The sequence below is a fragment of the Papio anubis genome, chromosome 8 (assembly GCF_008728515.1).
Source record: "Papio anubis isolate 15944 chromosome 8, Panubis1.0, whole genome shotgun sequence".
Taxonomy (NCBI): Eukaryota; Metazoa; Chordata; class Mammalia; order Primates; family Cercopithecidae; genus Papio; species Papio anubis.
The window spans coordinates 89599223-89625841 of record NC_044983.1 but is presented as its reverse complement, the minus strand read 5'-3'; the positions used below and the strand labels follow the sequence as shown (position 1 = coordinate 89625841).

At 41.2% G+C, this 26619-nt stretch overlaps 1 protein-coding gene across 2 annotated transcripts in view; it reads left to right on the top strand.

The window, feature by feature from the left end:
* The first annotated feature begins 11678 nt into the window (after positions 1-11678).
* CDH17 (cadherin 17) overlaps positions 11679-26619 on the top strand; it is an 80417-nt gene continuing 65476 nt past the window's right edge. The window contains exon 1 of one of the 2 annotated variants that reach the window (XM_021942500.2): positions 11679-13383. The gene's annotated coding sequence lies outside the window, so the exon portion shown is untranslated. The other variant, XM_021942501.2, reaches the window with a different exon arrangement.

The following is a 26619-nucleotide window of genomic DNA, read 5'->3' as shown; positions in this document are numbered from 1 at the left end:
GGTGAGCCGAGATTGTGCCACTGCACCCTAGCCTGGGCAATAAAAGTGAAACCCAGTCTCAAAAAAAAGCAAGAAAAAATAAATTATAAGTTGGCTTTAGGGCTGCCCATTGCTTAAGAGTTGGTCATTGTTCCCAGCCTTTTTCAGTGGACAGAATTGAAAACACGACTTTGAAGAAAATGCATCATGGGTTCATACTAATATTTTGAGTTTGAATTTAGTATCACAGGGTTTTTTTAAATTTAGCTCCTTTGATTTTATATTTACATATCTTCTTTCTTCTACCTAAAATCTTGGTTGCAGACAATATTAACATAATTACTTACCTGCCTTACTATATATATTTTAGAATAATTAATCTTGATATAATTGCTAAAAGTATGATTTCTGAAAACAGTATAAGATTTCTTTTTGTTTTTGTTTTGTTTTTTTAAGACAGAGTCTTGCTCTGTGGTCAGGCTGGAGTGCAGTGGCACAATCTCAGCTCACTGCAACCTCTGCCTCCCGGGTTCAAGTGATCCTCCTGCCTCAGCCTCCCGAGTAGCTGGGACTACAGGTGTATGCCACCACACCCAGCTAATTTTTTGTATTTTTAGTAGAGATGAGGTTTCACCATGTTGGCCAGAATGGTCTCAATCTCTTGAACTCATGACCTGCTCACCTCAGCCTCCCAAAGTTCTGGGATTATAGGCATGAGCCACCATGCTTGGACAACAGTCTAAGATTTTTCAAGGTGAATTTTGGTATCTGACTATGTGTACTCTTCTGGGTCTCTTACACTATTCTGGGATCAAATTGATTACTGGAAAGCTATATCCTGGATGGACCTCATTAACCAATACTGCTGTGGAAAGTCTTGACTCAGTTGCCCTTTAACATTCCATCCTTTGCTTTCATCAAGGGTGGACATAGAAAAATGCCAATACAGAGAATGTCTCCACATCTTCTATACAATCACAGCAAAGAGATTTCCTCTTACGCTGTCAACCTGAACGACAGAGAAATGCTTTCTAAAAGAAAATATTTATTTGGAAATAGATCATTGCAATAGGAATATGCCTGCCATAGTAAACTATGCATGGATTCAGGGAGGTAAAGAAAGACAAAGGTTTTTAAAGGAAAAAATAAGGAGGATTACATAATTGTTTTGAAGTGATTATACTTGGCCATAAAGATTAATAACAAAGGTGATCCCGATGCAGTTGGACAGGCAGTTGCTGGTCTGATGTCCTCGTAGAAGTATTTTTTGTGGAAGGTTGCAGTGGCCGTTGTGCAAGATTGTGGTTTTTGAGGCTTTTGTGATAGTTTTGTTATTAGGCATACAAGCATGACAACCTGTCTTCATGGTCTTCCATGGGTCTATTTGTCAGGGTTTGTTTTGATTTTTAACATTGGCAACTCCATTTTGATTCTGGCAATTTCACAATTGTTAGGTGAATCTAAAATCAGTTTGATCTGATCCAGACACAATACTTTTGTCAAGGATCCTTCCTAAGTAGCATTTCATATCTACGAGGAGGCACATAATGACCAGCTGTCTCTCTTTCTGTGAGGTAGCAGCCGTGGATGACCCTTGCCTAGACTTACTTTGATAGGGGTTTGTAAAATGGTAATATTCTAATTCTATCGCCCTCTCTTCATTTATTAACTGGAGGATTTCTAGAAGAGAAACTTTTCCTCATGATCCACAGCCCATGGCAAACTTGATTGAAGCCTGGAAAAGCTAAGGGAAGTGATCACCAGTTGCCTTCCCCAATCTCAGGAGAAACTTAGTGACTCCAGGCAGCATCTGAAATGGAGACCAATGTATTTAGACAGCGCCGTCTGGGGGAATTTATGTAAATATATTGCAGAGGGATAAGAGCATAAGGGTTAATAAGGGCCTGTTTAACATTACCTACTTGAACATCAGAGTTTACCCAAAGCAACGATTTTAGTTTTGGCGTAAATTCTTCCGATTCTCTTTTAGAGTGTTGTAAAACAGAGTCAGTTACCTACGAAGGCCTCTTCTGGTTGGTAGCAGTAAAGCCACCACAAGGGCAAGTGATGAGAGAAGGGCATGGCCAGGGTATTGGGGTAGAGGTGGTGACTAGGACATCGCATAGATTAGGAACAGCTTTCACAGTGGCAACGGTCGTGAGTCAGCACGCCTGATTCAAATCCAGGCTTTGTCACCTGCCAGCTATGTGAACTTGAGCAAGATATTTGAGTTCCCTGAGCCTCAGATTCCTCAACTGTAAATGGGGATTGGCAATTTGACCTGCCTTTCAGATTTGTGCACATTAGAGATAACATAAGCCAAGCACTTTGCCCAGTGCCTGGCACAGAACAGACATTAGCTAACTAAAGGTCAGCAAAGTAACTGTTTAATTAAATTGTTAATTTAACAAAGTTAATTAAATTAACAAAGTGGAAATTGAGCCCACCCCTAAATCCAATATATGAACATTTCTGGTGGCAAAACAACCCGTGAGTCTTTAACTTTAGATGGACTTTTTGCAATTCGGCTATAAGTGTGCAAGTTTCCCGCTGCGAACGGTTCTAGACTTCACAAAATATAAAGACATTGCTGTGGGATTATAAAGTCAGGGCAACGATTTAGTGGGTACTGACAGAAATCAGGGTTCCCACCATGCTTCCCAAAGCCATTTGCTAAGAAATATTAATAGTACGACAAAATCGTGTTCACTGTGATGTCTAGTGACCCATTTTAAGGTCTCTCACTGAAGCTTGCTGTATTTTATTTTTTAAAATAGAAACATATAAGAGGATCTGAACTGGACTTTCTGTGGCTTTCTCTGTATTTGGTCTGGTATGTTAATGACACCAGGTTTTAATTTTAGCTTCCTAACGACCTAGGTAATAGCATGAGATAGGGTGATCGGCCACCAGTTGCTTAGGCTTGTGACAGATAAGGAGGCTAACTGCTATCAGTTTCTGGTCTGAGTGTGGCTGGAAGATGAATGAAAAATACTTTTTAAGTCAGGGCAAGTAGAGCTGAAAGGCTCTTTAGAAAAGTAATTTATAGAAAATGTTGGGATGTCCTCTTTACACCTTCAACATGTACTGAAATAACTTGATACCATTTTTAGACAAACAGGGTTCCGATCTCCCTAACAAAGACCAGTAATCCACTTTAGTTTTACTTCCTTGGTTGGGCCATAATATTTATGAGCCCAAACAGACAGAGGAGGGGTGTGATATCGAGGGTCCACATTAGAATTTCCAAACCCATATTGGTGAAGAATATCAAGGCTAAAGAATAGCCTTGGAATTGGGATTCAGTCCTAATTTGCCAGTCTCTAAATTTTTGGTCTTAAACAGTGTTATGCCCAACCCCTATCAACTCTTTCAGGGATTCAGGGTTCGAAGACCTCTGGCACAAGACTCAAGAGTCTGAAGAAGAGCCCCAGAGCCAGCAAATGAGACATGGGATTTTACTGGGGGCTCACAGGCAGGGGGACAGGGTCCAGCGGCAGTGGGCTGTACAGGAGAAGTGTAACTATTTGCAAAGAGCATCAGTTTATACAGCATTTTCACTTAACACCCTCCCTCTAACAACCTCCATCTGGCAACCTTCATTAAACCCAAAACAAAGGTCCCCAGTATGGCCCATGTTCCATAGGATGGGGGCCGAGGGTGGAAGGTGCCATGGGAGATGCTCAGATGTTCCTCATAGACAAGGAACCAATCTCCGCGTTGGCCACTCCTGGATTCCCGAGCTCAGAACACACATTCAGGTGCATCTGCCCTACAGGAGCATGCTCAGATTATGCTTAAGTTATTGCTGTCAGGTGTGTCTACCATAAAACCAATCTGCCTTAAAGAATACCAGACTAATTATTAGGGAGCTGAATCAAGATTGGGAGAAATAAGTTCTCATTGCCCACGTCAAGCTCAGGACATATGCCATTGACACTGAGTCCCGTGAGACTGGGTCCCTGGTAATTCTTTGTTTTTATTTATTTTTATTTTTTTACTTTTACTTTTGGTAATTCTTTCTATACTTCTTTGCTTTGTGGCCAAAAAAGAAAAGGAACCTGTATTCCAGCGATATAAAAAAAATAATTTCAGAAAGTCCAAGGTCCTTGCAGACCGTGTTAAATTCCAGAACATTGTATTTAACATTCCAATATTAAATTAAGCATTGCTGTATTGGGAGCCACTTTCTACCCTGGTCCTGAAGAGGATTTTCAATATTGAGGGGAGGGTACATTTTAGAAAGTCCACTGAATCAAGACAATTCTGTTATTGCTGGGGGCAAGTTGCTCCTGGCATTACGCATAACTCTGAACAGTATCGGTTGGCTATGCCTGGCTTGTCTGAGTTGAGCCGATCTACAGTGAAGTTAACCACTTCCTTATTAGCTGTGGGAGAGGATGCCTGCCTCCTGGCCAGCTGAAAGAGAGCGGCTGCATTCGAAGGGGTCAGGTGATGCTATTGCTCTGTAACAAGGGAGATGGGGAGGAAGTATAAGGGGACATCAGTCAGAGCGGAGCTGTGGGAGGAAACGCTCTAGAGGGTAAAGTGGTGGGTATTACTGGTTCTTGAAAATGCTACCTAAGCAGGCTTCTCAGCTAAGGCAGGATTCCCAAAAATATAATGCTCAGAAAGATCGAGCGGGAGGGGCGACTGGTGAGAATGTAATCAGGGTGGAAATATGATATTTTGGCTGTGGATCTGAGTTGATCAATCTGCTTAGTGGATGTGAGTCCCCCCACCCACCCTTGTCTGATTGCGGCTCCTGGGAGGTAAGTAGAGCTGAGCAGGAGGCTCATTCAGCGGCTGCTATGGGAGCTTCGCCGAGGGTAGCAGCTCAGGCTTTAATTATGATTATTTTTTGAATCAGATCTGGATTCAAATCTTAAAGAATCAATTTGTATCTTCTTTGTTCCTTTATTTCTTTATTTGTAAAGTAGTAAAAATTACCTTCCAGTGTTGCTGTGAAGATTAAATGAGATAATATATGCAGAGCAAAAGTGCTTGGTAGAGGGTAGAAGCAAGCCAGTAGTTCTCAGCCTTGGCTGCACATTGGAACCAAGGGAAACGTTAGGAATGACTGCTGCCAGGCTTCACCAAAGACCAATCAAATCAGAATCCCTGTGGCTCCACGCAGCCGGGGTTAAGAACCCCTCTACTAAAAACTTATTTGTACTGAGAAAAATCTCTCTTTATAAAGAAGAGGGATGGAGTTCGGATAACTTCTAGTCAAGTCTTGTGTAGTTAACTACCACTGATTTTCTTTTGTATAAAGTGATAACTTAGAAAAAGTACAGCTACCTCTGTCTTGTAAATCCCTTTAGATACAGTCCTAGTTCTAGGCAATTCCCTTTGTTTCTCAAGCTTAGGAGAGCAGACTTGGGAAGATCTGGGAATTAAAAAACAACCCTCTGGAGCCCTCCCTTTTTGAGAAGCTGGTCTGTCTAATCAGGTTTAAAGCAGGAGCATGTGGGCTAAGTGGGACTCCAGCAAGGAAGTGAGGGTCCTCCGCCAGCCTCTTCCCAGGCCTTCTTAGAAGTGATCTGGCACTGGCTGAGGCTCATTGATAGAGCCGGATGGTCTCTCCCCAGCAGGGCTTCTGTTCTCCCCTCCTCCTTCCCTGCACTCTGGGCTACTCCTGTGGACCACCCAAGGCAGGCGAATTACGCAGATTGCCGATGTGAGCTTTCATTTCCTCTGTTTTCTCCTGTAGCTATTGGAAAATTCTAGTTTGAAGATAACATGGCTTTTCCAGAAACTCCTGGATTGTTCCTGAGACCAGGCCGAATGTAATCCTGAGTGGGAAACCAAAGGGAGGAGAATTTGACCTCCCTGTCTCCTGAGTTACTAGGTGTAGTCAGTCACATAGAAGAAAGAAAATAGTCCTCGTTCAGGCAGGCAGTCGAGTCAGGTTTATCTAGGGCTGAACTGCTTGAGCTGAGACACTATCAGAGGGGCTGAAGGGCCATTGTGCCCACATTGTCATTTTCTACTTTATCCAGGCAAAGATAATCTTTGTGTACTGAAGTGTTCTTATTCACATTTAAAAACATAAAAAACAAAAGAGGTCAAATAATAGGTAAAATTAGTTAAATTAAAAAAAAAAACCTCATACTTAAAGGAAAATAAGTGATTTTGAAAACCCTAAGACATTTCCGGTAATAGAGCAAAATGATCTGAAGGGCCTAGACCAAGGTGACTGAAAATATTTAGCCTATGTTCTGTATATTTATGTCAGTTCAAAGAACAGCTTTGTTGGGATATAACTGACATACCATACAGCTTACCAACTTAAAGTGCACAATTCAGTAGTTTTTAGTCTATTCTCAGAGTTGTGCAACCACCACCACAACAAATCTTAGAAAACGTTCATCACTCTCAAAAGAAGCCCCATATCTTTTAGCTCTCAGCTTCAAATTCCCCCTCGGCCCCCCAACTGCAGGCAACTCTGAAATCTACTTTCTGTGTCTATGGACTTGCCTATTCCGGACATTTCATTTGAATGGAATCATACAGTATCAGGCCTTTTTTATCTGACTTTTTTCACTAAGCATAGTGTTTTCAAGGTTTAGTCTTGTAATATCAGTATTTCATATCTTTTTATGACTGACTCATATTCTGTCATATGGATATACCACATTTTATCCATCAGTTGAACATTTGGGTTGTTTCTATCTCTTGGCTATTATGAATAATGCTGCTGTGAATATTCATGTACAAATTTTTGTGTGATGTTTTTATTTCTCTTGGCTGTATACCTAGGATTGCTAAGTCAAATGGTGATTCTATATTTAAGTTTTTGATAAAACTCTCAGACTGTTTTCCAAAGTGGTTGTGTGATTTTACATTTCCCACCAGAAGTGTTTGAGGATTCTAGTTTCTCCACATCTTCAACGCTTGGTATTATTTCTTTTTTATTATAACTGTTCTGGTGGGTATGAAACACCCTGGTGGGTATGAAACGGCATCTTATTGTGGTTTTGATTTGCATTTTGCTTATGCCTAAGAATGAGCATCTTTTCATGTACTTTTTGGTTATTTGTGTATCTTTTAAAAAATTTCTATTCAGATCCTTTGTCTATTTTTTGATTGGGTTATTTATTGAGTTTTAAAAGTTGTTTATATCTTCTAGATACAGTTCATTTGTCAGATACGTGATTTACAAATATTTTCTTTCTATAAATTGGTTTTCACTTTCTTAATAGTGTTTTTTGAATTGCAAAAGTTCTTAATTTTGATGAAGTTCAGTCCAATTTATGTTTTCTCTTCTATTGTTATTTGTGCTTTGAGAGTCATAGCTGAGACACCGTTTCCAAATCCAAGGTCATAAAGATTTACCCCTGCTTTCTTCTTAGAATTTTATAGTTTCAGCCCTTATAATTTATGTATTTGATATATTTTAATTTTTCTGAATGGTATGAGGTCAGGGTCCAGTTCCATTATTTTGCATGTGAAGATCAATTTCACCATTTACTAAAAAGAGTATTCTTTCTCAGGAAATACTTCTCTTAAGGGCAGAATTTCCATAGGCAATCCTGTTTTGGTGCCTAATGAGAGACCCACAGGCAGAGAAGGGAGACCATTTAATAAGCCTTAGTGTCCAAGTCTGAGTCCTTCCAAGCAAAGCTCACATGCATGCTGGTCTCCTGCTTGACCCCATGACAGGACTTCCTAGACAGTCACCGCACACTGTCTGGCTAAGCAGTGATGACTGCCAGGGCTAACATGAAGGGGTAGTGTTCTAGGAGACATATGTTTTGGAGAATTAAAACAGTACAGTTCATTATGGCTGTGTGGAGTTTTTTGTGCACATGGGACACCTTGGGGAAGTTGTGGAATAGTCAGTTGGATATAGAAAACCAGAGCTTTGACCAGAGGAGAGATCTGGTCTAGAGAGACTTGAGATGTTGGCAAATAGTTGGGAGCAGAGTTGACCTCCACAGAGTGAGTGACAAGACAAGATAACCTGGGATTGGGCCCAAGGAGTTGCATGAGCCACAGGTAGGACTGCAAGGGACTGGCTCAAGAGGTAGAAGGAAAATCAGAGTATTAGCAAGGAAGCCGGGGTAAAGGGAAATTTGAGGTGAGCTTGCCATGGTGTTGAAAGTTGTGAGAGGTCAGATGAGATGCAGACTGAAGAGTGTCCATCTGATTATCATGAGCAGGTTGTTGGCAACCTTGGTGAGGATGGTTTCAGTGGAGCAGTGAAGATGGAAGCCAGATGCTGTGATCTGAGCATAAGCTGGATAGGTGCAAAAGCTTGTTAGGTGAAATCTGATAAGAGACAGAGATAGGTCTCAGAAAACCAATAATATTGTCATTTCTTGGAATTTAAAGAAAATCCAAGATCAAATAAAAAGCTTAGCTGTCTGAAGAAAAAAATGTCTGAGGGAAGATGAGCATGCTTATGTCTACCAAATCCAGCTTGCGTGTTCAACATCAGACTGCATCATTATCTCAGACATTCCTGCAGAAATGGGTTCTACATGGTGGGGTAATTAATCTCAATTCAGAATAGGCTTTGTTAAATAATATTTACTGGAGGATAAAGCAATGACTCCTTAAGCTAGTGTTTCTCATAAGGGCCCATATAATCACCTGCATCAGAAATCCAGAGTGCCAGCCAGGCACGGTGGCTCACATCTGTAATACCAGCACTTTGGGAGACCGAGGCAGGAGAATCACTTGAGCTCAGGAGTTCAAGACCAGCCTGAGCAACACAGAACCTATCTCTACAAAAAATTTTAAAATTAGCTGGTGTGGTGGCACTTGCCTGTAGTCCTAGCTACTTTGGAGGCTGAGGCAGGATGACTACTTATGCCCAGGAAATCAAGGGTGCAGTGAGCCATGATTGCATACTGCAGTCTAGCTTGGGCAACAGAGTAAGGGATGCAGGGACATACCCTGAACCAGGATTTCATAGTGTAAGCCCTAGTTTTGTGAACTCTAGTTTGGAAAGACCTGGAAGGCATTTGTCCAATGTACAACTGATGATGTGAATACTTATTAGCCATCCCATTCACGAGATTCTCCAGCAATTTCATGGCATGGGTAGCTGGAGCCAGATTAAGGGCCCTGCCTACTGGGCAGTTGATTGGAGCCAGCATCTATAGATGAAGTGAAAAATCTTCCTGGAATAAACAAAGTACAAAGTGGGTCCACTTCTGTCAGAGTAGATAGTGGGGAAGAAAATCTTTACTAGCCTCAAACTATCTTCCTTAAATATTTTTCAGAATATCACAAGGTGGCTGTCAGCTGAGATTTTTAAACAGCATTATGTATGATTCAGTGTTTCTTGCTTTCGAACTAGTGATTCATTTTGTTATCTAAGTTTTAAATCTTGTCATAATTCTCTCAAGTGTTCTGGTTTGGAAAACTGCTAAAAACAAAACTCAACAACAGAAAATCCTCCAAACAAAAACCCCAAACCCAAACTCAGAAGTAAGTATAGGCTGGGCGCGGTGCCTCACGCTTGTATTCCCAGCACTTTGAGAGGCTGAGGTGGCCAGATCACTAGACCCCAGAAGTTGGAGGCCAGCCTGGATGGATGAAACCCCATCTCTACAAAAAAAAAGGGACATGATGGTGTGTCCCTGTAGTCCGAGCTACTTGGGAGGCTTAGGTGGGAGGATGGCTTGAGCCTGAGGGGCCAAGGCTGCGGTGAGCCGAGATCGCACCATTGCACTCCAGCCTATCAGCCTGTGACAGAGTGAGACCCTGTCTCCAAAAAAGTATGAGCTACATGAAACTAAGAGCTGTTTTGCTTAAATTTATCAGAAAAAGGACTCTGTCCTGGCCAGAGAAAGTAGTTAAGGAAGATTCTGCTTCAGCCCAAAACAATGACTAGCAGAAAATTAGTTTCACTTCATTCCACTAAATAAATGTGGAACAAAAATTGTGAACTCTGAGTTTCAGGGGGTTGAAAACTATTTGCTTTTCTGGATTCCTGTTGGCCTTGGTTGAGTCTGCAGGTAATCATGACTATTTAGAATTACTGAATTAAATAACTGAATGGAGTTGAGTTCTAAGAAGTACTTACTGAGTACGAATTGAAGACAAAGTTTCTGCCATCATCAAGTTAACAGAGCAAGACAGATATTAAGTAATCACAATATTATTTTGCACTTCTATTAGGTGAGGGTTGTGTGTTGATGGACTCATGATAAAATATTCTGAATGTGTAATATGTAACACATAAAGAACATAAAATGCAAGTACCTAAAAAATTGAGAAATTTAACACTCATAGATTCCATTTTGAGTTTTAAAGAATAAAAATAGGCAGGGCACAGTGGCTCATGCCTGTAATCCCAGCACTTTGGGAGGCCAAGGCAGGCAGATCACCTGAGGTCAGGAGTTCAAGACCAGCCTGGCCAACATGGTGAAACCCCATCTCTACTAAAAGTACAAAAAATTAGCCAGGTGTGGTGGTGGGCACCTGTAATTCCAGCTATTTGGGAGGCAGAGGCAGGAGAATCACTTGAAACTGGGAGGCGGAGGTTGCAGTGAGCCGAGATTGTGCTATTGCACTCCAGCCCTGGGGACAGCAAGACTCCATCTCAAAAAAATAAAATAAAATTAAAAAGAATATAAATATTAGAAATGTAACATGCTTTGACTTTTACGAATAATTCCAAGTTTTCATAACTTTTTTGTCTGGGAGGCTATCTAGACTTTCTTATTAGCAAATATCCATAAATTAATTACTTATGTATTTTCTAGGGATAATATTGGAGGAATGCTTAAAACATTATAAACAAACGTGTTGAATGTTTTCACCATCATGAAACTGTGAGTTGAAAGCATTAGCCCAAGTCCTTTCACTTGTTCAGTTTTGTTTCCTTTTTCTTTTTTGGAGATGCAGTCTTGCTTTGTCGCCTAGGCTGGAGTGCAGTGGCACAATCTCGGCTCACTGCAACTGTTCAAGTGATTCTCCTGAGTCAGCCTCATGAGTAGATGGGATTATAGGCACCTGCCACCACACCTGGCTAATTTTTGCATTTTTAGTAGAGATGGGGTTTCACCATGTTGGCCAGGTTGGTCTCAAACTCCTGACCTCAGATAATCTGCCTGCCTCAGCCTCCCAAAATGCTGGGATTACAGGTGTGAGCCACTGCGCCTGGCCTTCAGTTGTTTTCATCCTATAAATCATACCTCCTTTGCTTTGGAAAATTAAATCAATAATATTTATCAATTACATTTTCCTTATTCCTATTATTATTAGCAAGTCTATTGAACTAGCAATGTCTCACTTTTCATGAAAATGAGTTCCTAAAATGCAGTGGTGGTTACCCTGAAACATGCACATTCTTAATATTTGGATTTAATCTGGAAGGATGTATAAACCATGTAAGGAATATATGAACAGCTCTCAGAATCTTGTTAACCTGGTATCCCAGAGGACAGAAATAGCCTCTGTAATTCAGAAATGCAATCACCTGTTAATTTCTCTGATGGGTGGTTTTGACATTTTCAGTGTTTAATCAACCTAATTCTTTGAGCTGGAAGCTGGGGGCTAGACATAGCATGTGATGTACAGGGGAACCCCATGTTGGAACTTGGCCATCTTCCAACAGGAATGGGCTTATGTAAGGATTTCTGCCCTTGGGTTTTTTTTTTGTTTTTTGTTTTGTTTTTTTTTTTTTAACTCACATAAAGCTGGAAGGAAAAAAATCTGGCCTAGTCTAGAGATATAGTGAATAGGATGGAATTTGAATCAGACAGACCAGGGTTGGAGTCCTGATTCTGTAGTCAAAGGCTGTATGACTTAGACAAGAAATAAAACCTCTCTGTGCCCCCACTTTCTATCTATAAACTGGAATCTACTTTGCAGACATGCTAAATGAGAAAACAAAATTTTAACTGATATACCAACATGTCACAAACATTGTTACTGTTGCTGAAAAACAATGACTATAAATTATATATATGTACTTTATTTTTGAAGAAAACTCATACATTTAAAAGCGCTTTATTATTTTAAAATTTTCAAAGAAGACTCAAACTTCTTTCTGAACAATGCCCATAATGAGATGCTTGCCCTTGATTCCAGGAACTGAAACATGTGGCAAGTGGAAGCGATTTGATTTTGTAGAACAAGCACACTTTATTCAGCTAATGGGAGGGCAGAGGTATGAAGAATGTGCGAAGTGCTTAGCCTCAATAACCTCATTCTTCTAAATCAGTGACAGTCATGTGGGACAAAACAAGAAGGGCACTTGCTGAACTCACCAGTCCACCAAGGATGCTAACCGCTGGCATGCAACTAGATGGTTTCACTTGCAGGGTCCTGGGGATAAATGAGGTCTATTCCCGCAGTGGCTTAGAGCAGTGGCTTAGAGCACTCACGAAACCTTCTCACGAAATCTGGAAAGGAGGGAGCCCTGCTAGAGAGTGGGTTGGGCTCTCGTGCTTTCCCTCTGTCAGATGCACACCCGGAAAGGAATGGAAAACACAACCCCAGCCCAGGAGAAGCCAAGAAACGAACATGAGAAGGTCCACAGAAATAGGGCCAAGTGTGACACACCAGACACAGACGTGACATTGATGCTTACCTTCAGTGGAGATTCCCAGAGTGACCAAAGTGTGGAAATCAGGAATTGGTCTAAAAGAATCCTTGACTTGAGAAATCTGGGGGCATTGGCTTCTATTGGTTAATCACAAATCTCATTTTGATTGGGGAAAAATAAGTTGTTCCTAGGTAAATCCATTCCCTGAATTGGGGGGGAGTGGGAAAGGACTTGGTTTGTGTTTGGGGAAAATTTGCTATCGGTTGTTTCTTGCAGACTTTGGAAGGGACCCTTGGATTTCAAAAGCAGGCACAGCCAGACTGTGTCTTTCCTCATGTCTTCTGAGTCATTTACGAAGTCTCATGTGGCCAGTTATCAATGAACTGTGTCATTGCTCAGACATGGTGTCCCTGCTCTGTCTTTTGTGTTTGAGATGGAATCTACACAAATATTTGCAGATTGAGTCTCCTGTGCTGAGTGTTGGGGGTGCAAAATATGAACAAAAGTCTTTGATGTCATGAACCTCACACTCTAGAGATAGTTGGATACACAAAACTTTTCCACTCTAACTTCTTGTCTTTTCATTGACTCATCTACATTGAAAAATGTAGCAACCTGTTTTGAGATGGATTAGATGTAAATTAAACTTCTTTTGGTACAAAGTCATTTCTCTCCTGGAGTAAGCATAATGACACTTTTTATGATACCCAGTGGCTCTCGAAAAGCAATAAAAAATGTTAATGGTTAATGTTTGACTGAAGCTGAAGGGAGAGGCTGGGAGGCAAAGCAGGGAAGAGGAAGTGTTCCCCGGGGAGATAACTCCAGTCGTAGCAAGAGTCTCAACCACTGAATGGAAGAAAAGGACTTTTAACCACCATTTTGTGACTTACAGAAAGGTAAGGGCTGACATGTCTTAACTGTGTCAGTAACATATTTATTCCAGAAGGATAAAGTAGATGGAGGGGAAGGACCCTTAAAAAGTTGCTTGATAAATTTTTTCCTTGAGGTGGGCTATGTAGATGCAGAGAAGGGAAATTTGTTGCTGGTGTGACAAGTTTAGCTTGTGGAGCACATTTTTTTGTTTTTTTTTGGTAGTTTCTTTTCATTGGTCTATATTTTATAAATTCATTTGATGAAGTGGCTGCAGTGAAATCAAGCTTGGCAGTGGAATTAAAGGGGAGATTGAGTTCTCTGATGTTTAAATAAGTATCACACCCATTCTTCATGATAAGCGTATAAAAGTCCCTGGTCTTAAGGTGCTCTAGGGCTCTTGTATTCTAGAAATTGGGGTTGGAATCACATTCTCAAAAAGCATGTCATTCTGTCTACTTCTCAGAGAATGAGATTCAATTTGGGATTCTTAGAATTGTCTGGGACACAGCAAGGGAGGGAACATGCAAAGAAGAAAAGAAGCCTTTTTGTAAAAGTACTAGAATAAGAATTGAAGACAGACAGACAGACCTGCCTTCACAAGTGGGAGAAGAGGCTGATGTGCGTGTTACTCAGCTTCCTGGACTGCTTTTGGCCTTGGTGGTGGAGGTACCACCTGCTTATGTGTGGTTATTTTTATGGTAAGTCATGCACAGCTTATTGGTATCTTCAATGGTCCGATCTTTGCCTCTGTCTTGGTCTTTTGTTTATGACAGGTGACTTTATGGGGACAGATGCCCTCTGTGGTAGGGGATGCCAAGCAGTAGATTGGAAGGACAGTTCCTTCTCTAATATTTTCTTGTCTTTATTTTTCTTCAAAAACTTAAATAGCAAATGAGGTATTATTTGAAAGAAGAAAAACACATGTTTAGATGAAAGGAAGATGGATGCTATTCAGCTCTTACCAGGAAACAAAGCGAGTCCTTTACTGAGAGAGGGTTTCTAGTGAGTTACAGTGCCATATGAGTCTTCAGGGTTGGCCAGATGGGTTAGGCCAGTTTCATCATTTTCCAGCCTGTGGGCACAGAACAGAGAGCTGTCACTCTCGGAGCCTTAATTTTTTTCATCTATAAAACGGAGAGACTTGCCTAACCAGGTAGTTGTGAGAAGTAAATTAGGTAAGTAGGTAAAGAGCTTACTATGTTGCTTGGTGCATGGTACACATCCAGTGAATGTTAGCTCTCTGTTCCATGAGAAAGTTCAAGTAGGTGACTCAGGATGAATTGAGAAATTGCTGTTTCATTCTTTAGAAAAATAAGAAAAAAATCAGTAATGCCATAAAAATAGCATCTACCATTATGCAAGAGAGGAGCTAATTCTATGTTCAGGAAGTGGGATTCAAAAATATGAGAATAATAAAACTATTGCTTTTGCATATATATATACACACACACACACAGAGACATATATATATATACATATATATATATATATATATATATATATGAAGCATTTTTTTAAAGCCCCTCTCATGGTTCCCATATAAGTCTTTGGGTGAGGTGCAGCTGTGGCATCCTTTGAAACTCATCCAGATGACCCCTGAAAAAAGTCATCACTGTTCAAGGTGAAGGTTACATTTCCAGTACCTCCTCCTTTCTCATACAAAAGGCAAAATATGGCTGGGTGTGGTGGCTCATTCCTGTAATTCCAGTACTTTGAGAAGCTGAGGAGGGAGAAGCACTTGTGCTGGAGTTCAAGACCAGCCTGGGAGGTCTGCACATAGGGAGACCCTGCCTGTATAAGAAAATTAAAAATTAGCCAGGCATGATGGCACTTACCTGTAGTCCTAGCAACTTGGGAGGCTGAAGTGAGAGGGTTCCTTAAGCCCAGGAGTTTGAGACTGCAGTGAGCCATGGTTGCACCACTGCACTCCAGCCTGGGTGAGAGAGTGAGAACCTGTCTCAAAAAACAAAAAACAAAAACAAAAAAAGCTGGATGATGTGAAAAATATATCCTGGCAGAAACTCTACCTTTTGTTCCATTGTAAAAAAAAAAAAAAAAAAAAAAAAAAAAAGTCTAGAAGGATGTGTCCCTCATTTTTCTTCCACATTAACAGTGACACTTCTGAGGAGGAAAGCTGGGCATTGTCGTGCTCCTTGCTCTGGAGGCCGACAAACAGTGCTTGCACAGAAGCTGGTTCACATGGGTAGAGATGTATAGATTTGACATAAAATTGCATTGATTCAGAAATCCCTGGTGTCAGATTTAGAATGGGGCTAGTTGTTCTGTAACTGCTCGTTGATTATCCAAAGAAAGACGCGCTGAATTTTAAGGGAATATCTATTTACTTATTTGTTACTTGTGAGAACAGACAGGAATGTTTACTTAGGTACAAGAAATATTAACTTAATAAAAGCAAATATTCCCCTCGTGGTTGAGGTATTAATTACACTAAAGTTGAATTTTTTTTTTCCACTTAAGCAATACGTAACAAACTAAGCTATACTTGATTGTTGTGTATGTGGTACAAAGAAAATTTCTCTTCAAATATTCTGTAAGACTGACATGGAATTCTCTCATTCGTGATATTTCTGAGTTATTCATTTCTGACCATATACTTATTACTTAAAAATATTAGGACTTGTTCTTAAGTGAGGGACAAAGAGAATGGAAATGGTAGATTTGTTCCCTTAACATCTAAGCTAAAGATGAGCTCTCTTCCTCACCGAGAGGCCGTCTAGCAGAGTGGCTTCGTGCTTGGCCCCTGCATTCACACCACTTCCTCAAGTGCTCCAAGCTCAGTTTCCTGCTCTGTGGCATAACAACAGGACCCACATTATATGATCGTGTGGTTCAAGTAAGTTGCCCAAAGTGCCTAACTTAGCTTGCATTTGTTGAGCATTTGCTATTTTGTAAAACAGTTCCAATGATTTTTAAGAAAACACTTCATGAATGAGATTTCATTGTGGTCTGGCACCTTTTATTAAGCAGAATTAAATTTATTTTCCCTTCTTCTCCTACCCATCCCAGTTGTCAGTTATGATTTAATTACAGAAATCGGAAAGTGAACCTGCCATACTTAAGCATGACTGCACAATCTTGGCATTAAAATTCCTGCCTTGGGTCACCTTTGCAATCGAACTGATGAGTTCTTCCTTCCGATTCTTCCGATCCCCGATCCTTCCGATCCTCCCGATCCCGATCCTTCCGGATCCCGGATCCTTCCGATCCTTTTCCTTTCCCTTCCCTTCCTTTTCCTTTCCTTTCCCTTTTCCTTTCCTTTCCTTCCGCGATCCTTCCTTTCGATCCTTCCTTTCGATCCTTCAGTGTCTAAACCCTACGGGATGGAACCTAATTTAGATTTACTTCCTACTGAATTTCTAAGGCCAGGATGTGTTGCTTTATTATCTTGACAAAATGCTCATCCATAAACTTTATATTACATAAAGAAATGTTGTGTAATACATAAACACTTTGTCAAAAAAAAGTCAAGCCACCTTTTATGAGAAATAGTGATTCCAGTCCTCCTCTTTAGTCCAGGAAAGATGCTTATGATACAGTTCTGCTATATCTGGGGGAGAAAGGGTCTCCCCCTGCCACCTTCCTAGAGTTTTTGTGGGTATATAGTTGCACATGTCAGGGAAGTCAATGCGGAAATCCTTCCTGACTGCCTGCTTAAAACCCATTTATGCCTAGTGTTCCATTATTGGAACACTAAGCATGTGGGAGTTATTTATATCCTACTGCTCAAGGTCATCGCCAAAGTCTGATTGCAAAAATTCAAAAAATTGCAACCTCAGGCATAAATGAGTTACAACATCAGACAAGCACCCTGGCGGGACAGTCACTGTTGTCCCTAGGTCAGTGGCTTCCTTTCCTGTGACTGCTCTGGCTCCCCTTCCATTCAATGCTGGGATGTTTTGGGAGACTTGGAGGAGAGGCCTCTTCTCCCCAGCTGACCCTTCCCTTGCTCTGTCTTGGGGAGCACTGGGGGAACAAAAGCCAACCAGGAACAAGCATGACACTTCTCTCAAATATTCCTTGGAACTTGTCATTCTTTTCTTTAATAAGAAAAATTATGCTAGTAATCCCATTACTGAGTATATACCCAAAGGATTATAAATCATTTTACTATAAAGACACACGCACATGTATGTTTATTGCAGCCCTATTTACAATAGCAAAGACTTGGAATCAACCCAAATGTCCATCAATGATAGACTGGATAAAGAAAATGTAGCACATATACACCATGGAATACTATGCAGCCATAAAAAAGAATGATTTCATGTCATTTGTGGGGACATGGATGAAGTTGGGAACCATCATTCTCAGCAAACTATCACAGGAACAGAAAACCAAACACTGCATGTTCTCACTCATAAGGGGGAGTTAACAATGAGAACACATGGACACAGGGAAACATCACACATCCGGGCCTGTCCTGGGGTGGGAGGCAAGGGGAGGGGAGAGTATTAGGACAAATCCCTAATGCATGCGGGGCTAAAACCTAAATGACGGGTTGATGGGTGCCGCAAACCACCATGGCACAAGTATGCTTATGTAACAAACCTGCACATTCTGCACATGTATCCCAGAACTTAAAGTAATTTTTTTTTTAAAAAGTGAGAAAAACATTTTTAAAAAAAGAATAATTATGCTAGTAATGTGTATTATAATTGATTATATCAATCTAAACCATTTTAAGTTCTCCAGGGGACCAGTTAGCCTCCTGTGAGCCCATCTTCCCCATCATGAACCTATTGGTAGAACAAATAATCACCTCCAATTTTGCATATGTGTAAATCCAGATTGTCATATACTGAAAGATTGGTATATCTATATTACAGAGTTTAGTGACAGAAAGCTGGGCTTATGTTGATGTCTGTATGTTCATCCCTCCCTCCCTCCTTTCCTTCCTTCTTCCCTGTCTTACTCTCTGCTCTAAAAACAAATCATCTAGCTGCCCATTCCCTCCCCATGTGGAGTAACCTGCTTGAAGTGTGAGGCAGAAGCCCAGATTTATACCTGTCTGCTTGTTTCTAGCTTATTAATGGCCACTTTAATTGGGTCCTTAATTTGTCAAAAGTGCAAATTGGTCAGATGCTTCTGCGGTTCTCTAAACCTTGAGTGATGCAATTGGTACCAGAGATCTGATAGCCAGACCAAAAAGATGGGTGTGACAGATCTGAACATTAATCGATGAATAATGGTTTGAGTGAGATTTTCATCTGATCTTTATATTTATCTGGCCTTGCCTTATAATTTATGCTGCTCTTAGCAATATACAGTGAGAAGGAAAAATAAATGGCTCACAGGATATTGGGCACTGTTTGGTCCTGGTGGCGCTATGAATTCCAGTCATATCCCTTCTTGCCCACACTACCTTAGGATACTTGAAAACAAATTCTGTAGCTCTCTCCTTCTGCAACTTCTTTGTTCTTTGAAGCTTCAGGCTCAGTCTTAGCGCTAGGTGAATTATTTTAATTCAAAGCCCTTCACGCTTTTTTTTTTTTTTTAAATAATAGATGACTGACTCTAAGATTTGTCTATCACTTAGCTTTTTACACAGGGGACAAAAATCAATGCTTATGTGTTGACTTGTAAATTTGGAGATGTGGGACCTAGAAACTCCCTGTCCTTACTCAAATAAATGGCTAAATGAGAAGAGTGTCTAAACATCACCTTCCCATCTTGAAAGATGGTGGGTGAAAAAGTTGAGAAGCTGGATACTAAGGAGAAGAAACCTGAAGCTAAGAAGGCTTTGCCAGTGGCAAGGTGAAAAGGGGGAACCTCAGAGCTAAAAAGCCAAAGAAGGAGAAGCGTTGCTGCAGCCCAAATCCTGCATTGGAGGCATTAGCAGATATTCCTGATCCGCTATGTATTCCAGAAAGGCCATGTACGAGAGGAAGTACTTAGCTACTAAACCCAAGATTGAAAAGAAGAATCTTGCAACTGTTACAAACCCAGTTGAGGTGACAAGAATGATGATGCCCAGGTAGTCAAACTTCACAAAATGCCTTGATATTATCCTACTAGCGATGTGCCTCAAAAGCTGTCCAACCATGACAAGAAACTCTGCAGTCAGCATGTGAGAAAACTTTGAGCCAGCACGGCCCTTGGGACCATCTGCTCATCCTCCCTGGGTGCCCCCAAGGCAGGAGGGTGGTTTTCCTGGAGAAGCTGGGCAGTAGCTTGTTACTTGTGGCTGGACCTCTGGTCCTCCATGGAGTTCCTCTGTGAGGGACACACCAGAAATTTGTCATCACCACCTCCATAAAAATTGATATCAGGACTGGGCGTGGTGGCTCACACCTATAATCCCAGCACTTTGGGAGGCCAAGGTGGGTGGATCACGTGAGGCCAGGAGTTTGAGACCAGCCTGGCCAACATGGCAAAACCCTGTCTCCATTAAAAATACAAAAATTAGCCGGGTGTGGTGGCACACACCTGTAATCCCAGCTACTTGGGAGGCTGAGGCATGAGAATCGCTTGAACCTGGGAGGTGGAGGTTGCAGTGAGCTGAGATGGTGTCATTACACTCCAGCCTGGGCGTCAGAGCAAGACTGTCTCAAAAAAAAAAAAAAAAAAAAAAAAAAAAAACAAAAAAAAAAGGAAAAAAAACCCCAAAACATCTTACTGATGCCTACTTTAAGAAGCAGCTGCGGAGCCTAGTCAGTAAGAGGGTGAGATCTTCGACACAGAAAAAGAGAAATATAAGACCACAGAGCAGTGCAAGGCTGATCAGAAAGCCATGGACTGGCAAATTTTACCAAAACGCAAAGCTATTCCTCAGCTCCAGGGCTACCTGCGATCTGTGTGTGTCCTGATGAATGGAATGTATCCTCACAAATTTGTGTTCTAAATTTCTTAAGAAGAGCCTAATTATGTAACTGAAAAAAAAAAATGAATGCCGTTAATCCTCTTGGGAGCTTGGAGCCCGGCGGGAGAATCAACGAAGCCTTGGGTGGGCTGCTGGGATGCAGGGGGCCCTGGGTGTCTAATGACTGAGCAGAGGCCCCTGTGAGGCCACCTCTGTGCGGGGATGGCAGCACAGGCGAAACCAGAGTTCCATAGGGTCTTCATTTGCTAGGGCTGCCTTAACAAAATACCACAGAAAGGGAGGCTTAAACAGCAGGTATTTATCGTCTCAGCTCTGGTGACCACAAGTCCAAAATCAAGATGGCGGTAGGGTCGGTTCCTCCTGAGAGCTGTGAAGGAAGGATCTTCTCCGCACCTCTCTCCTTGGCTTGTAGATGGCCGTCTGTACATTCATACAGTGTTCTTTCTTTGTGGATGAGCCTGTCTCCAAATCTCTTCTTAGAAGGACATCAGTTATTGTGGATTAGAGCCCACTCTAACAACCTCATTTTAACTTCATTACCTCCGTAAAGACTCCAAATAAAGTCACATTTTAAGGTGCTTGGAAGTGAGGACTCCAACATACGCTTTTTGAGGGGAAGGAGACACAATTCTACCCACAGCATTTGGATTGATTTTAAAAAGGGAAGAGTCCTAAGGTGAAGCACAGAAATGAGGAGAAATAGTGAGACACAGAAATACATTTGCAGTAAAAACAAAACTTCCCAGACCAAAGCAGCCTTTTCCTCCAGGCAGGTCGGGGCGGGTCATGTCAGCACCCGAAAAAAAGAGCAGCTACAAAGTAGGGGAAAAAAACCTTTTCAATGTTTTGGAAAGATCTGTAATGGATTAAATGATACTTGGTGTCTCATGATCAGGATATTTGTGTTTCAGAGGGAGTGAAAATTAGCCTGGCAGTGTGACCTTGGGCAAGTCTCTTAATTTCTGTGGTCTTCACCGTTAGATTTTCCATCTTTAAGAGATAGGTCATAATAGCATCTGCTCCATAGAGTTGTTCTGAGAAATCAGCAAGATAATTTTTCACCACCAAGTCTTATCGATGCATGCAGCAAATTGGACAAAATCCAGCCTTTGTCGTTATTTGGGCTGGATGCAGATTCAGGCTGTGGCAGGATTCCCATGTCTTCTATTGTATGGTGGATTAAATGAGGCACCACTCCTTCAGAGCAAGCCCAGCAGCCCTGGTTCCTGTCTACAAGCAGGTGCCCTGGTCTACTGTTGAGCAAGTGGTGGTGGTGGTGGTGCCCACTGGGTGAGGGGCAGCCACAGTTTGGGAACTGAGGCCTTCTTTTCAAAACTCCTTTTTTTGAAACACACACACACACACACACAAAACCCTCTGATCTATGTTGCAAAGGGTGTGCTTGGTCGCTCAGATAATTGCCATAGAAACTGTCTGAATTTAGTCCTTGTATCTGAGAGAAATCCTGACAAATGGCAAAAATTCCACGCAGATCGTTGAACCAGCTATTATAGGTAGTTTAGATAAAATGCCACAGAATCCTCTGGAAATGTATTTCAATTCTTTTCCAAGTAGTGTTTGTGAGGAAACCTATGTGTCTGGCGTGGTGGTTTCAGGCAATTTCAGTGATGAAGGATGGCTTCCCATCAGCACCATCGCAACCCATGGTACGCCATTCATGAGTGGTATTGTATCCATGGAAGGAGGAAGTGTAGGTGGGACCTGTTTGAGAGACCAAAGTCCTCTTTTGACATAATCCTAGCATTCGTGTAGTTTGCCTTGAATCATTTGGGTAAAGGCTTTGCCTTGCTGCCTCATTTGTCCGTAAGGATGTTCCTGTGTAGGCTGTTTTTAGAATATTTTCATTAGTGGACCACCAAAAGTTGGAAATTTTGAAGAGAAATGTCTGTTGGACAATGTTTACAGTTTTGACTAAGCAAACGTGGGTGTCAAAATGAATTTTTGACCAACAATGTTCCAAATATTAACTCGCTGAATCTCTTAACTCTCAAAGGTAGGTGGTATTATTATCCCTACTTTACAATGAGTAGACAGAGCCACAAGTCAGCCGATGGAGGAGGTAAGACCCAGGCCAGTCAGTCTAACTCCCGGGTCTATGCTCCTAACAACCACATGGTGTGGTAGATTTGTCTTCAAATAAATCATGGCACCCTACGTATGGCAATGGAAAGCAATGACTTCTACTTCCCACTGGAAACCCTCGGTGAGGGGCAGGCCTAAATATAAATGACAAAATAAAAGATAAGTACATTTCTTCTTGTACTTCCTAGGTTCCATTCAAACATCCCAGACAGTGGTCTCTCTGAGCATCTGGACCAAAATAAGGCATTCCTTTTATTTTTATTTGCTTTTCTATCATTCAACTTGTGTTTTTTTTGAAGACTAAAAGTGTTAAAACAAAAACAAAAACAAAAAAAACTCAGTTCAAGAAGAGATGATCTGGTTCGATCAGTTCTGGGTTATTTACTGAGCAGAAATCTGTTAGTGTATTCAAAGGAGAAACAACTCTTTTTATCAGCAATAAAAATGTATTACAAAATAAAGCTTTGAATGTTGAAGGAGTTTCCTTTCATATATGTTTATTGAAAGCTCTTACAGGTAAGAACAAATTATTAAGATATCCATGTTAGGTAATCATAAATGCTTTAGAATTTACCCAACATCTGATGAGGGCTTGATATATGCAAGGGATAGTATGAAGAGCCCTGTACCCCTTTTTTTGGTATCCCAATTCTTAGCACGGTATCTGGGACATACTAGAAGTGGTGTAGTTCAATGCTATTTAAATAATTAAGTTGAACTTAGATGGTAAGATATGAGAAGCAGAAATGAGGAAACGTCTCCATCCAACCTCATTAAGCAAATATCCATTGTCCATTTTCTCCAGGCCAGGCCTTGTGCCAGGAGAGGAGAACAGCAGGGGTGAGAGTTTGGCTGCCAGAGAGCTTGGGGTACAAAGTCCATTTGGGTGGAGGCATGACTGGGTGTGGGAAGGGAGTGGCAGATAAGGCTGGAAGATTTGGGAGCAGCATTTGAAAGATCTTGAATGCTGAAGAGTTTAAGGAGAAAGATCTCCCAATGTATCATTTTGCCTGTATTTTTACTCATATTAAGCAAATACAGATTGATAGCTGACCACGTGCATTTTGCTAATACAGAAAACCAGTTTGTTAGATATCAATTTATTCATTTATAATTGATAATATCATCTTGCAATATGCTAGAACCTGAGGTTGTTACTTGTTTGTATGTGTTTCCAAACCAAATACGTAGTCTAAAGCAGTAATGTCTCATTTGTTTATGAGTTAATTCTAAAATGATGTTTGGATGTGGCAACCAAATTAACTATGTTGCAAAAGCTAATTTTTAAACAGTCAAGGAATTTATAAATCTAGGAGTCCTGAAGGGTTTTAATCCTAGCTTTTCCTTAAAATAGTTGTGGAATTTCAGGGCAAGTTGCTTAATTTATATAGCATGTATAAATATATATACATATATGATATTTATATATCTCTACGGCTCTATCTCTGTCCGTGCTCCATGTCATACATCTACATCTAGGTAGCTATCACACTGTGTAAGGCACAGTAGCAAGAGTTGAAATTCCAGAGTTTAAACTTTGGAATTGATAATCTGGTTGGAGGCAAGGTAATGTCACTTCCTAGCTGTATGTCTTTAGGCAAATTGCTTGACTTTGAACCTCGATTTTCTCACCTACAAAATGAGAAGAACAATTCCCCAGCTCATTATATCTGAGAAAATCATAACAGCACAAACTTTTTTTTTTTTTTTTGAGACAGAGTCTCATTCCTTCACCCAGGCTGGAGTACAATGGCGCGGTCTCGGCTCACTGCAGCCTCTGCCTTCTGGGTTCAAGCAATTCTGCCTCAGCCTCCCAAGTAGCTGGGACTACAGGTGCCCGCCACCATTACTGGCTAATTTTTGTATTTTTAGTAGAGCCGGGGTTTCACTATGTTGGCCAGGCTTGTTTTAAACTGCTGACCTCGTGATCTGCCCGCCTCAGCCTCCCAAAGTGCTGGGATTACAGGCTTGAACCACCGTGCCCGGCCAAGAGGACAAACTTATTGAGCAATTGCTATGTGTTTTCCATGTGAAGAGACTGAGGCACCAAAAGATGAAGTAGTATATCCATAGCCACATAGCTATAGAGAGCAGTGCTGGGTTGCTAGGCCAGCTTTCTGACTCCAAGCCTACCTGCTGTACTACTCTGTTACTTTTTTATTTTTAATTTTTATTATTTATTTTTGTTTTTTGAGACAGGGCCTCACTTTGTCACCCAGGCTGCAGTGCAGTGGTGCAATCACAACTGGCTGCAACCTCTGCCTCCTGGGCTCAAGTGATCCTCCCACCTCAGCCTCCCAAGTGAAGTGACATCATTGTCTGGGCTAAATACCCGAGGTCATCAGGGCAGGGAAATAGAAAACCCAGGCAAACAAGAAGTGAGTTTAAGAGCAGAGGTTTAATAGGCAAAAGAAAGAGAAAGGAGATTAGCTCTGTCTCCTGCAGAGAGAGGAGTGCCACCCGGGTGGGTCTTCCAGTTTTTGTGGTGACATGGCACAGAGTTTTAAATATGAGCTTGAGGAGGTGGTATCTGATTTACACAGGGCTGGAGAGATTGGTTGGACCAGGTGTGATGTTTGCATAGTGCGTGAAGAAGCTGGCCATCTCACCCTAATCTTTTATTATGCAGATAGGTTCTCTACCTGGCTAGCGCCATATTGTCTGTTCCTTACTGTACATGTGGTTTACAAAGTAAAGGGAAGATGGAGCCGCCATGTTGAACATGCCTGGCCCCCAGGTGGCATTTTCCTATTGGCAGAGCTGCTGGCATTCACCTGTGCAAACTTCCAGCTTGCTTATCTATGTCTGCAGCTCGATTCTACAGGCTGCTCTTTGTTAGAAAAGAAATGATTTGGGGGCTGCTTTTTGTTAAAAGGAAACCTTACTGAGTACTCTTACCCTCACTGTCTGCCTAAATAATTTCTTTCCACCTGCTGTATCACAAGTAGCTGGGACTACAGGAAATGCGTCACCACACCTGGCTAATTTTTGTGTTTTTAGTAGAGATGGGGGTCTCACCATGTTGGCCAGGCTGGTCTCCAACTCCTGAGCTCAAGCGACCCACCTGCCTCGGCCTCCCAAAGTGCTGGGCTTATAGGTGTGAACCACCGTTGCCAGCCTGTTACTGTTTTTAAAGACCTCTCCGCAAATCTACATCCTGGGTGATGCTTAATAAAGGATTGTTTCTTTATCTCCCAGAACATTGGTGAGGCTAAAATGAAATAGCATTTTTACCCTTTAAAGTTCAAATATAAATTATGCAAATATAGGGCATGTAAATTTTTCAGGATCTAAATTTTTAGAGTGGTTAAAATGTTAGTGAAATATTTTCCATGCTGGTGATATTAATGATATGTGCTCAATGTAGAAAAACTTTAAAGAATAAGATGACGAGTAAACCAAGATTATTCCTAATCTCTAGAGATAATAAAGTGATTGGAATTTTAGTGAAATAAATACATTGAAAAAATTTCCTTGACTCAACTGGGCGCGGTGGCTCACGCCTGTAGTCCCAGCACTTTGGAAGGTCAAGGCAGGCGGAGCACGAGGTCAGGAGATCGAGACCATCCTGGCTAACATGGCAAAACCCCATCTCTACTAAAAATACAAAAAATTAGCTGGGCGTGGTGGCAGGCGCCTATAGTCCCAGCTACTCAGGAGGTTGAGCCGGGAGAACAGCGTGAACCCAGGAGCGGAGCTTGCAATGAGCCAAGATTGCACCACTGCACTCCAGCCTAGGTGACAGAGTGAGATTCTGTAACAATGGAAGTGTATATATATATATATGTGTGTGTATATATGTGTATATATGTGTGTGTGTATATATGTGTGTGTGTATATATATGTATATATATATTTCCTTGACTCTCTTTTGGGGAGAGGGCAGTCCAAACTCATGACAGGTAACAACACTGTTTTTCAGGCCATGTGGAAAATTTATCTCACATCTTAAAATCAATTAGTCATGACATGTCTCATAGTGAAAGTTATAATGTCTGTGAAATGGGAAGCCTTAAGGAGGAAGGGAAAAACAATATCGGACAGGAGAAAATAAGGACAGAGTTCAGATTTTTGTTTGATCTCTTTTGGCATAGTAACAAGTAAATTTTTTCTTAGGTTTATTGCATAGGTAATGATAATATCTAGAAGACCAAAGAGGCAGTTGGTGACATCTTTGAATGAAGAATTGTGAGCATTCTTGAGTTCTTGCCACTTGTGGGATCTCATATGTTTGTGGCTTTGAATCAAAGTGTTTAGTTATCCTGGCATTTGCCAAAATACATCTTCTCCATCTGTATAATAGGATTGAAAAGAA